Below are 13844 nucleotides of genomic sequence, written 5' to 3' on the forward strand. Positions count from 1 at the left end.
ACAATGAAGGAATACACTAGTATTATAGGGACCTAACATTCGCGCACTCTCCCGTGGAAAAGGAAGGTAGGTAAGGGATAACCTTCTCTTCACTATGATTATATTTACCTAAGTTATGCTCTTTGAGGGGATTTTGGTCATGCCAAAGCCAAAGAAGTAAGAAGTAAGCCAAATCCAAAGAAATAAGTAAGAGATAAGTAAGTAAGAAAAATAGATGGCAGGACCTTACGCTATGATTTTGACTTACCTACCTGAGTGAGCTATGCAACCTTACCTGAGCACAGCAACCTTACTTTCACTATGCTAAGTGAGGTAAGTGATCTCCTCGTGCACCTTCATTATGCTTAGTTCATAACCTACACACATAAATTAGGTCATAGGAAGAGCTCTATGAGGCCATGTACGGTCTGGGAGTCGAGCCCCAGCACACACACATAATGCTTCTTGGAGAGCCTCAGGCCTATAGCTGATTGGTTGGTTGCTCAATCGCCCAAGCACTAACTTAATAGCCGGTTGGTTCAATCCACACACTACGGGTGGTTCCCACTACTATATTGGGATAGTTCACACCACACTGGGAGGTAGACGAGTTCCTCCACATCTCAGCAATGAGTTTCCTCTTCTAGACATCAAGACATAATACAAACTAGTACTTCTTCTAGTTGGCCATCTATATGGATATTACTCTCCATGGCCTAGGATATTAGGAGGGATAATCACTCTCTCATACCCTGATACTCCCTTCTCTTATACCCTCATCTAGGACATTATTCTAGAGTCTTTGGGTGCTCAGTAGTTCTTGCACATGTATATTTTGATTCTTGACATACTCTCCTTATACATATTTCCCTCCAGTTTTCTTCTTATTCTTAGATCTTAGATAAAAAAGATTAGATATGTTTTATTCTCTTCTATTTTACTTATAGAGGAGTGGCTTGTGCACTCCTTCATTGTATCAACATCGTTGTACTTAGCAATCCCTCTATTAAGAACCCGTGATTCAAGGGTGCCAGCTACTCTTCAAAGAATACATCCTAGGTGAAGGGAAGTTGGGTGGAGTAAAGGCAGGAGATAATAAAATCTTCGAGCAAGCAAAGGCATTGCTTGATCTATCACATCACAGTAAAGAATCGAGCATTATCCTTACTTAGAGCCACGAAGGAAGGACTAACGGACAAAAGTCCTTTAGCATTGAAAGTGCGCTAGTACCCTCTCGGTTATCCTAACTAGCAATAGGAATTGATGTGTAATTTGTCTTATGAAAGGCCCTATAGCGAGGCAAGGAAAGAAGATAGATTCTGGGGTAGAGGGTTAAGAACTGAATGGGCAGTGAGTGAAGTGAGAGGAAGGCCTGGAAATAGAAGCATGGGTTGGTGGAACCAAAGGAAGGATGGTGGGACTGTTAAGGAAGGTTCAAGTGGCTCAATAAAAGAAATGTTATTTCCCTGGGAAGGAGCTTATGTTTGTCCTCTACCACATTGTATTTTGGCAGTTCTATTATCCTATCTATTCTATGGCGGGCGAAATGAGCGAGCGCGTAGAATTTGGTGGTGTAAAGTCAACTTGAACCTAAAATAGGTTGGTCAGTGTAAGGTGATTTGGGAATAGGTAGGGATCAAAGTAGCCAATGCCAAATGTCATTAATCTCACAGGTTGGAGGGGAATCTTAAATACCAGGTTTGGAGGGAAGGAAATGAACGAAGTACCCAGACTGAATCTATCCACCAGGGGAGGGTTGGAAAGGAACCCACCCACACCTTACTTAAACCCATAACCAAAGTTCTTCAACCTGCCTATAGTAAGGACAACCCGCTCTTGAAACAAAGACTCAACAATGAACAACAAACCTACCTTCCTTTTAGTGGGGGAGAAAACCTGAAAAAAGACCTTTCGATTGATGAGAGAGAGCTCCAAAAACTGCCAAATGATAGAATAGATTAGATAGGGTTCCCCCACCCTGATAAAACAATGTCAAAACTATTTTTTGTGCTTGGTCAAAGGTCAATAGCTAGCTCTTGCTTGTTCTATTGCTTGTTGTGTTTGGTGCTTGCCTTCCTTATTTGTAGTGTAGGGGAGGGTATCAAGGCAAGTTATGAGCAAGGAATTGAAATTTTGACATTCTCAATAGATATGGAGGTAAGTGGGGTCAATGGGGAATCGTTCTTGCGGACAAGACCGATCTCCCTAGTATCTAATGATATCTAGCGACAAGAAAACCAAACAAATTCTATCTTTCTCTAAATATGCAATTTATAAATAAAGGCTAATAGATGTTTTAGGCCTACCTTGGGTCCAGTGCTAGTTTTTGGAAGCCATGCTTCGTTGATCCAAATGAGCTCCTTTGTAAAGAATTTGCAAACACAAACAAGCACACATATCAAATAACACCTGAAAAGCCAATATAATAAACCATATTTATCATGATGATCAATGAATTCATGAACTAAACCATAGAAGACAATTTATTGAGAAAAATGAATTTGATTGTATTAACTTTAATCAAAGAAGAACTTTACAACCTTGGTGCCTTGATGCTATACAAGCTCCTCCCAGGGTCCAACAAGAATCTCCTCTACTTTGACAAGTTTCACTCTCTTCCCAAATAAGCCAAAAAGGTATGTAATCTCTCCTGTCAAGCTTAACTAGGAACTCTCAATTCCAACAACATTTAGCCTCAAAAATGTTCAGCTTTCAACCTCTCTAGCAACCAGCCCAATGCCTTAATTTATAGTGCAAAGGAGGGAAGTTACTAGGTCCACCTTCAAAGGGATAGAGCCCTCCTTCAAAGGGATAGAGCCCTCCTTCAAAGGGATAAGCTCCTCTCATCAAGGGGTTAGCTCCTTTAGTTATGGGATGCATGAACCACTTAGGAGCGAACCAACCACGTCAAGATTCCTTCTAGAAGTGTCCAGAATTAACCCAAAATGAGTTTTTAAGTATAAACTTGCGCCTTTTTTACTTTTATAGGGATCCGCACCCACTCCTTTAGAGATAGAGCGGGCAGGTCCGCAGGTAACATGACCAAGGGGTGCGGGACCACAAGTAATGGTAAGAGAAAGTGTGGAACCAGAGTTTTATAGATTTTCAAAGACTTTCTCTCATTTTTAAAGCTTGACATGAAGAGCTGAGGTTTGAGACTTGCAAAGGAGGATAGTATGAGTGGTGATAGATTCATATTGACTGCAGAAAGTCATGGTGACAATATTTTGTGTAACAGCTTGCTCTGGAGTGTTGGGTTTCTCTTGGCTGCCTGCCCTCTTGCTGTTGATGTACTAGGATGGTTCCTCCAACCCACAAATAAAGGTAGTATTTCGTAAGTCAATATTTCTTGCCTGATATGTTGTTGATCCCTTGTCCTTTTGGGCACTGGTGTACTGGGCCTTATCATCTATCTTTTCTTAAGCCACCTCCATCCCGCGCATATTTTTACTTTTTGACAATCCCGAACCCACATCATCATATCAAAACGGGTTGTCTATTATGGTATGGGAGGTGGTAAGGGGGATGACATATTCACCTAGGGAAAGAGCAAGGACATCTAGATGCAATCATATGTAATGTAGACATGTAATAAGAAGGTTATTTTGACATGACCAGACTTATAGATAGATTTGACATAATATTTGATGACATAGTTGTTTATTCTATAGGTGGGAATGTTGTACTTGTTGCCATGGAAAGGACGTAGGTATCACCTGACATAAGGAGGATGAGGACATCTCTATGGCAATATAATATAGTAGGTCAATGGTAGTGGGTGGTAAGGTGGGATTAGGCCCAGGTGTAGGGCTATAGGGAGTAAGGTGATGGAGCATTGGTTAGTGGAGATGTGATGGGATGGACTGGTGGGAGTTGGCCTGAACTGGTTGGCCTAGTGGGACTTGTGTTTCCCCAGGGCTATGTTTGGTAGGGGGGACTGGGATAATTTATTGATAGGTTAGCTTTCGATCCCCATAGGATTCTGACAAGGAAAGGGAGGAAAAAGCATGCTATCAGTTGATTATGCACAGTGCATAATAACATATTTAATGAAAGAACTTAATTATTACTACTTATTTCATTACTTACTTATTTATTGGCTAATGAAATTACTTCTTGCCAATTTACCACATTCCCCATACACCTTGCCCAGTTATACGTGACCTTTTCTCAATCCCCCCATACCTAAAGAAAAGGAGGTGTGCGGTTCTCCTATGTGTTGTGTTACCAGTTCGGCATGCACAGGAGGTAATTCTATGTGCGGGAATAGTTTATTATACCCCATCCCAAGAGAGTACTCCCTTGTTTACCCCCAGTACGTGTTCTAAAATAGCATACCACAATATGTCACTCAATACACATTACCACTTTACCCAAAACCCTTTCACTTCACAATACACTACACGGGGTTACTACGACTACCCCCCTTTCATTACCCCTTTCACTTATTCAATATGATACAATGGTTACACCATTAGGTGTTTCCTATAATGAAGTATGGTTGAATACCAATGAGGGGACACGATTATGATCGTATGTACTTTATAATAGCTCTACTTAATAGCCGGTATATGATCAAGTATTGATCCCCCAGCATGCAAGTAGGGAGAGGAAAATTCCCCCATTCATGCGCTTTCCGTTCACAACAGCCTTGCACGAGATGCCCCCTCAACCCCCTATCCTGGACAAATACCAAGATGAATAACCCATTTTTGAATAAAAAGATAATTATGTCTTTTCTAGCGCTTGAAACCTTCGAATCCAACTGATTACAAGAAAGTGTCTGAGTATCCCATCCAAGCTATGGACTGGAATATAGTGTATCGACACCTCTTGTCATTGAGAGATCGCCACCTATCATCGACTGGTAGCATAGAGTAGCAGTATCACCACCTCTTTAATCGATTTCATTTCCACCTGGATCAACGACTCCCATGAATGAATGCATAATTGTCTCTTGGGCTTACCTGTTAAAACATAATACCCCTCATCAGACTCTTTTCATCATCCATTTAACAACCATATCCGAGAGGATAGAAGAAGGATCACATCATACGTGAGAGAGAAGCAACCCATTCATTGTGAAAGTGAAAACACTTATAGTCTGTAGTGAACCTCTATCTGTTGATCCATCAAACTATTTGCCAAAGATCTCTTGCTTGATCTTGCCCTAGAAATGATGAGAAATAAATAGATATCAGTTGCTTGCTTTCTCTTTTATCCCATGTTCGCAACAGGCCATAGATATGGTCCCCATGTTATCAATTGTCAGTAAGTTCAAAGCCAGGAGTTGACAATAGCCAGTCATTTCTTATCAATCATAGATAGACACCAATCATCATTTATCATAACCGAAGGGTTTAGCGCCATAAAGAATAGGCAGAAGGACTAGCCGAGCATAGCTTGTATCATAGGCAGGAGGTTTCCAAAGGGGTATTAACAACCAGTCAAGAGGGCACACCAATAACAACCCCTATCGTCAAAACAAGTCAATATAGCTAGTCATTTCCAGCCAACAGATAGAAACACATTATCAGCTAGTCATTGTCCAGTCATCCCATATGAAATTATTCCCAACAGGTGCCCATTTCTGCTAGTTGATGTTGTAATCACTTGATGATAGGTTTCAATCACTCGATCCAAGTGTCGATTTCTTCTTGTTCGTTTACGAACTGATGTGGATGCTTGTAATAATTAATTGCCTCCATGTTCCCTCTTATGTCTTCTTTTCTGTTTTGGAATCAAACAATGGTCACCAATAAGGAGGTGGTCATTGAACCATAGCCCTATGCCCTATACCTTATAACCTCGAGCTCACTTACGAATATGGTTGGCCTGGTTCCTACATCCATTTACCTTACACCTGACGAATTCTTACATCGAATGGATTGAAGGAATGAATTATGAAACATTATATGCGTTGATTAAACATTATAGGTCATCCACTTCCATTCTTACGCTTCCGTCGATTTAATACGTCAATTTGAAACGTCCACTTCCGCTCTTATTTATTAAATTGTACGCTTCCATTCAATCTGCTTAAGCTGTTAAAGCCTTAATAGTGAAAGAAAGGTAGTATTCTATGCGCAGTGTTCAATCAAATATGTATAGTTCTCAACTATGTGCTTGCGACGAAGTGGGAAAATTATGAAAACTAAGAAATGATCACAGGATGTGTTGCATAGAATGAAACCATATGGGGTGGACGCCTCGGGGATATTGTGCTTTGAGGCTTGAAATCTACCAGAAATATTCCGAAAATGCATATTTCATAATGTATTAAACAATAATGTTTAATGAGGCAATTTTGTGAATTCATTTCCAAGCGAACTTCTTCCCTGCTCCGATCCAGGTAGTCGCTCGCTCAATCAATATAATCTGTTGTAAAATCGGTCAACTTATATGTTCATATGATAACAACATGATTTTAATGTATTCTAGTAGTAACAAAGGGAAACACAACAAATATCATTCATTGGATCGATGGGTCTGCATATGGCTTGATAGGTTATTCTCTCTCACTAATGAAGGGGACAACGACAACCTATCTATCCAAGGTAAACGTCCTTAAAGAACCTAGTTGCAATGATGTTGGATACATAGTTGGGGTGAGGCTTGATTTATACCTAGTTTGAACGAGGTTGGACGAGGACAAATGGTGCAAGTGGGCTCATCCTAGAAAGAAACCCCGACTGGGACAAGACCCAGGGATTGCCTTGTTAAAATAAGCTAATCACTCCCGCATGAGGAGTTCGCTAAAATTAGAGAGTCAGTTAACTAAGTGTTGAGTGTTGAGTGTTGGAGTGTTGAGTCGAGTCGAGTTAAGTAGTGTGTGGTTGCATGCCAAGATATTTTAGGTGAGTCACTAGTCTAAGAGGTTAAATACCCTTCACCGGGTTTATTGTAAGAATCAAGTTTTGTGTGATCAGTAGAAGAGCCGCAACTCATGTGTTTTGTGTGTGAATTTGTTTTAAGCTCCTCTGCCTTTCCAACAAATTGGTATCAAAGATGAGGAAGGATCACAAAATCCATAGTGCCCGCAGAGCCAATGAGAAGAAGGCCAAAAAAAAAAAAAGCCGACATTTTTTTTAAATTACATTACAAATTTGTCGAACTATTAAAACCCGCACAAATTTGGCACTTTGTTAATACAAAAAACTGCCCAAATTTGTTTAACTATGCTTCTGGAAAATATCAGGTTAATTGCGCTGTTTTTATACGGTCGGGTGAGTGCGGGCCGTAAATAACACACAAATTTCTAGGAGTGAATGCGTAATAAGTCAAGGTGAACTTATCGTTTTTCGGCCGCATGTGGAGTACCTTTCGAATAGTACTCCAATAAATTTTTTTAAGTGTGAAGACAATATCCCTACGTTTATATATGAGAGGCTCATATAACGTAGGAGAGACTTTGAAAAGTTTTTTTAATTAAAGTTTTTATATGAGCGTGAGTGATTTTTTAAAGTTTTCTAAAGGGTGCATTAAAATCCTTTTTAAAAGGGCTTTTAAAAAGGATTGTTTTTAAAGTTTTAGACAAGGATTTTGAAAAAGGTTTTTTTTTTAATTTTTTTAATTAAAAAAAAAAACAAAATTTGAGTTTATTCAAGGGACTTTAAAAGGATAAATTTTAGGGATTTTAGTTAAAGGGTTTCAAAGAGTATTTTTCGGGAAAGATGGTTTTCTCAAATTTTGAGTTTTAGTTCCGATTGTTTATAGGCAAGGATTATGTTGTGGGCCATTAAGATGGCGACCACTTTGTAGGTTCATGATGTTTGGGATTATGTCCAGTTTGGGTTTTCAGAACCTAAGAATGAAGCAGAGGAACGAGCTCTCACTAATGCAGAGAGGGAACAATGGAAGAAGGGCAAAAAGAAGAATGCATAAGCATTGCAGCTTATCTAGCAAGAAGTGGACCGAGCAGTGTTCCAAAAGATTATGATTACGTCTTCAGCAAAGGAAGCATGAGATACTTTGGTGAAAAACTATAAAGGTATGGCCAAAGTCAATATTGTTAAGTTGCAGAATACTAGGAGAGATTTTGAAAGTCTGCAGATGAAGGAGACAGAGGAAATTAATTCTTTTATGAATCAAGTCATAACTGTCGTAAATCAGTTAAAAATTTATGGTGAAGAAATTAAAGATCAAACAATGGTTGAGAAGGTCCTCATATATTCATCTATTGAATTTGATGTTATGGTAGAAGCTATAGAAGAAGCCAAGGATTTTGCATCATTGACAGTTGATGAGTTGATGGGATCACTTCTATCACATGAGGTAAGGATAGAAACAAATAAATATTCCACTTTAGAGACCGATTTCAAAATTTTAGTTTCTATTTCAAGAGACAGAGTTCGAGGTAGAATTAGATCGAGAGGCAGAGAATGAGATCGAAGATATGGTGGTTAGAGAGATGGCCGAGAAGAGCATGAACATGAAAGTGGAAGCAAATGTAGAAACTTCAGCAATACTCAAAGATTTGACAAATCCAAGGTGACATGTTATTATTGCAATAAATTTGGTCACTATGCTCGTGATTGCAGGAAGAAGATAGATGATCAAGGGAACCAGAGAGCTAATGTCACTATAGAGAGTACCAACTCCATGTTTCTAGCTTTCCATACCATGCATGAACCTTCTGATAGTGTGTGGCTATTGGACAATGGTTGCAATAACCACATGAGAGGCAACAAGAATTTGGTTGCAAATTTGGATCAATCTGTGAAAACAGAGGTAAAGTTGGGGACTGATAAGACTGTGGATATAGATGGAAAAGGAGTGGTCAACATTTTGACCAATTGGGGGAGCCGAAGACAACCTCAGAGGTATATTATCTTCCTAGTCTCAAACATAATTTGATAAGTGTTGGTCAATTGACACAGAAAGGATACAAAGTTATCTTTCAATGTCAAGAATTTGTTATATATGACAAACCCCCAAGCAAGCAACTGATAGCGAAGGTGCAGATGACGAGAAACAAACTCTTTCCTATAGTTATGAATTACAGTGATCAGGTCAGTTCTTTTACAATTGCATGTTCTAATGATTATTAGTTATGACACTTTCGATTTGGACACTTGAACTTTTTCTAGTTTAAGATTGTTGCAGCAGAAATAGATGGTCAGAGGATTACCTCCCATCAATGAACCTACTAGTACTTGTGAGTGTTGCATATTGGGAAAGAAGCACCATGAAAAATTTCCAAAGGGAGTTGCATACAGAGCAAAGAAACCTCTTGAGCTAGTGCATACAAACTTGTGTGGACCTATAAAGACACAGCTGATTGGTGGAAGTAGTTACTTCCTCACTTTCATTGATGACTATAGCATAAAGACTTGGGTTTACTTGTTGAAGAAGAAGTCTAAAACTTTTGCAAGGTTTAAAGAATGCAAAGCCTTAGCAGAGAACCAAAGTGATTGACAGGTCAAGGTATTGAAGTTAGATCGTGGTGGAGAATATGACTCAAATGGATTCCATGATTACTATAAACAACATGGAATCATAAGACAATTTCCAACTAGGTACACACTGCAGCAGAATGGTGTAGCAGAGAGAAAAAATAGGACAATTATGAACATGGAAAGAAGCATGCTGAAAGGCAGAAACTTGTCTAATGATTATTGGGAAGAAGCAAGTGCATTGGCTATTTATGTGATCAACATATCTCCTACAAAAAGTGTGATGAACAGAGTACCAGAATAAGCATGGTCAGGTATGTCTTGCAACATATCTCATCTCAGAGTATTTGGATGTGTAATTTATGCACATGTACCTAAAGAGCGTAGAGGAAAATTGGATGATAATAGTGGAAAATGCATATTTACTGGTTATAGTGAGAAATCAAAAGATTACAAACCGTATAACCCTGTCACCAAGAAGACCATAATTAGCAGAGATGTTGTGTTCAAAGAACAAGAGTCATGGAATGTTAGTATAGACAAAATAGTTCATGCACAAGTGCCACTGATGGAAGAATATGATGTAGCAAAAAAGGAGTAGCAAGAATCACTGGCGAAGACACCAAACAGAGACACACCAACAAGGACTCCAAGATTTTCTGAGCAACATGGATCTTCAAGCAGATCAACATATCGAGGTTCTCCTAACAATCAATCAAGTGATGAATCAAGTAATGGTAAGAGAAAGATGAGAAGTCTGAAAGATATTTATGATGATCTGGATGTTAGTTCAAATTTTGCATTGTTGCCATACCAACCTTCTTCATTTGAAGAAGCAATCAAAGATGAAAATTGGGTGCAATCCATGGATGAATAAATTGAATCTATTGAAAAGAATGATACATGTGATTTGATTGATTTACCAAAGGACAAAAATATCATTGGTGTGAAGTGGGTGTACAAGGAAAAGCTGAACGAGAAAGGTGAAATTGATAGATTTAACACAAGAGTTGTAGCAAAAGGATTCTCGCAGCAACTAGAAATAGACTTTGGAGAAATGTTTTCTCCATAGCCAGATTGGACACTGTAAGAGCAATTCTAGCCACAACATCTCAGAACAAGTGGAAAGTATATCAGATGGATGTGAAATCAACCTTCTTGAATGGAATTCTAGAAGAAGAAATTTATGTGCAGCAACCTCCAGGTTATGAAGTTGAAGGTAATGGAGATAAAGTTTACAAGTTGAAGAAAGCATTCTATGGACTCAAGCAAGCATCTAGAGCTTGGTATAGAAGAATTGACAATTACATGATAAAGAATGGATTTCGCAGAAGCAACATTGAACCTACCTTGCACACAAAGGTAAATGAGCATGGACAGATTTTGATTGTTTTCTTATATGTTGTTGACATGAATTTTACAGGTGATTTTGAGTTAGATGAATTTAAAGAAACCATGATGAAAGAATTTGAGATGAAAGATCTTGGTCTCATGAAATATTTTCTTGGCATAGAAGTTGAGAAATTTGAAAAATGAATTTTTATTTTTCAAAATAAATATGCCAAAGATTTTTTGAAAAGATTCAGGATGAAAAATTACAAACCTTTCCCTACATCAGTTGCAACAGGTACAAAGTTAAGCAAGGATGATGAAGGATCATATGTCAATCCAACTCTATTCAAAATTTTGGTTGGCAGCCTCATGTATCTCACATCTACAAGACCGGATATTATGCAAGGAGTGATTTTGATTTCCATATTTATGGAGACCCCAAAAGACTCACATTGGAATGCAGGAAAAAGAATTCTGAGATACATAGCATGAACTAGAGATTGTGGCATAATGTATTCAAGCACAGAAAAGAAGGATTTGATTGGGTACATAGACAGTGATTTTGCAGTTAGTTTGGATGATAGGAAGAGAACTTCTAGTTTTGTGTTCCATCTTGGTTCAGGTGTGATTTCATGGGCATCTAAGAAGCAACCCATTGTGACACTTTCGTCATTAGAAGCAAAATATGTAGCAGCAACATCAACAACATGTCAAGCAGTCTCGTTAAGAAGAGTATTTGATGGACTCAAGAAGAAACAACAAGGATCAACAAAAATATATTGTGACAACACCTCAGTGATTGCACTATCCAAGAATAGTGTGTTTCATCAAAAGAGCAAGCATATTGATACTAGATATCACTTTATTAGAGAACTTGTGAGCAATGGAGAAGTTCACTTGAAGCCTTGTAAATCTAGTGATCAATTGGCTAATATATTTACTAAGTCATTAGAAAAAGATGTGTTTGAGTTTCATAGAAGAAACTTGGGTGTTGTAAGCCTAGCTAAGACATAGACCAATAGGCATGTTTGAGTTGTTATGAGTCAGTCTTAGTTTAGTGGTCGTAATTAAGGGGGAGTGTTAAAATAAGCTAATTACTCTTGCATGAGGAGTTGGCTAAAATTAGAGACTTAGTTAACTAAGTGTTGAGTGTTGGAGTGTTGATTCAAGTCGAGTTAAGTGATAGACGACTTTTAGTGTTTGGTTGTATGTCAAGATATTTTAGGCGAGTTGCTAGTCTAAAAGGTTAAATAAACTTCACTGGGTTCATTGTAAGAATCAAGTTTTGTGTGATCAATAAAAAAGCTGAAGCTCCTGTGATTTGTGTGTGAATTTGTGTTTAATTTCCTCTTCCTTTCAACAAATGCCTTTTTATCGCTTTCTTAATGGATGGATGTTTCGGGTAGGTGGGGCGAGGAAGGTGCCTTGAATGAACCGCGAGTAGGCAGATACTTCGAGGGATACCGTGAAAAGATTTAGACTATGATGCTTATATATGTTGCTACTCAGTAGATTTTTTTATTTATTGATAGATCCTTACATGTCCTACCAACACAAATATTGCTTACATCTCATGACACAGACTAGTCACATGCAGCCAACACTGCGAGGAAGGAAATTCTTTTTCTCTTTTTATTTGATTGATTTGAGTGAGGAGTTGGATGATTATTCTTCATCCAACTGATCAATGAAGAGGTGGAGGAGTCGGATGAGGATGAGTCATCTTACCCAAATTTCCAACCAAGCGAACCACCAAGAACCACACAAGCCATTATCCCTTAAGCCTTTAGCCAAAAGCCATAAGCCCAGATAAGTGGATGGATACCTGTCGTACGTGAGAGTGTGTGCCCAACACTTGATTCAAAGAAATGGAAGTGGAAGTGGATGGCTTGATCTTTTATACTTTCCTAGATTAAGGTACCTTTTACAGTCCGCACAAGGAAAACACTTAGTGTGCCTAAGGAATCTACTAAGAAGTCTCCACATCTACCAAGGCCACCCAACGTCCACATATACCTTACACGGTACACCACGATGGTACTTCAACTGCCTTTGCTTGCCTCTACTATTGATGTATAGATAGATGATTCTTCATCTCTAATATATTGTTTTATATTGTCGTCATGCAGTGAATAACCTCATTGGTTTGATGGATATCATTATTTTTTTGACTAGATTGTATTCATTCTCACACCCCTTATTCTTAGTAGCATATTAATGGTTTTTATGGTTGTTATAGAAGGAAATCAAGAGAAGGTGTTATCACTTAAGAATTCTAATGCCAAAATTTCTCACACTAGTTTGATGATAAAGGTTGGTGCTAGTCTAAGTTTGATTTTTGCTTTCCTTAGAGTCTGAGTCTTAGGAGTCTTGAGTCACATATGCATTCTCACTCATCACTGGTCATTCTCATTCATCATCAGTCTCATAGCCATGTGTCAGTTTTGTTTAAAAGTTACTATGTGCCACAAAGCCCTTTAGGTGATTTCGTAGCGCATGTAATCATTTTGAAGTGTTTCCGCAGTGCATAGATTCTTTTTAGCAGTTTCGCAGCGTAACATGTTTTAGGTTATTTCGTAGCGCGACATCCTTTAGGTGATTTCGTAGCGCATAATTCAAAATTTACACTGACTGCACTACCGAATCGGAGATTCGTGCAATCTGCAGCGAATTTTTCCCAACTGTCAAATCTATCAAGTTCAGTTATGGTTGCATCATTCATTGTCAGCTTATGCACTCCACATATCATGTCCAACCGCTTATCTCCATTATTACAGCCACTAGGTACGTTAGTACACACAGATTGCAAGTTCCAAGAGAGGCCAGGTATTCACAGTCTTAATGATGATTGTATTCATTGCATGAGGGACAAGACTGCAAGTTTTCAATTTGAATCCATAGTTATCAAGCGAGGCAGAAATTGAAGTTTAAGCAGTGCTAGCATTTCAAACCTCCATTACACTGAACCTTCATGGAGGGATTGGCAGAAAGAAAAGACCACAGATCAAGCAGGTGATTAAGAAACGAACTTGAAGGTGTAGACATTCTCTTGAAGCACAAAGAAGTTGAGTAGGCATTCAAGCAGGTTGGATGTTGGAATTTTTGTGAGAAACTACAGGGAGGTCATGCACAAACCAC

Source organism: Pinus tabuliformis, chromosome 7, assembly GCF_031772625.1.
Source record: "Pinus tabuliformis cultivar Carrire ecotype Pingquan chromosome 7, CPIR1, whole genome shotgun sequence".
NCBI classification, from domain to species: Eukaryota; Viridiplantae; Streptophyta; class Pinopsida; order Pinales; family Pinaceae; genus Pinus; species Pinus tabuliformis.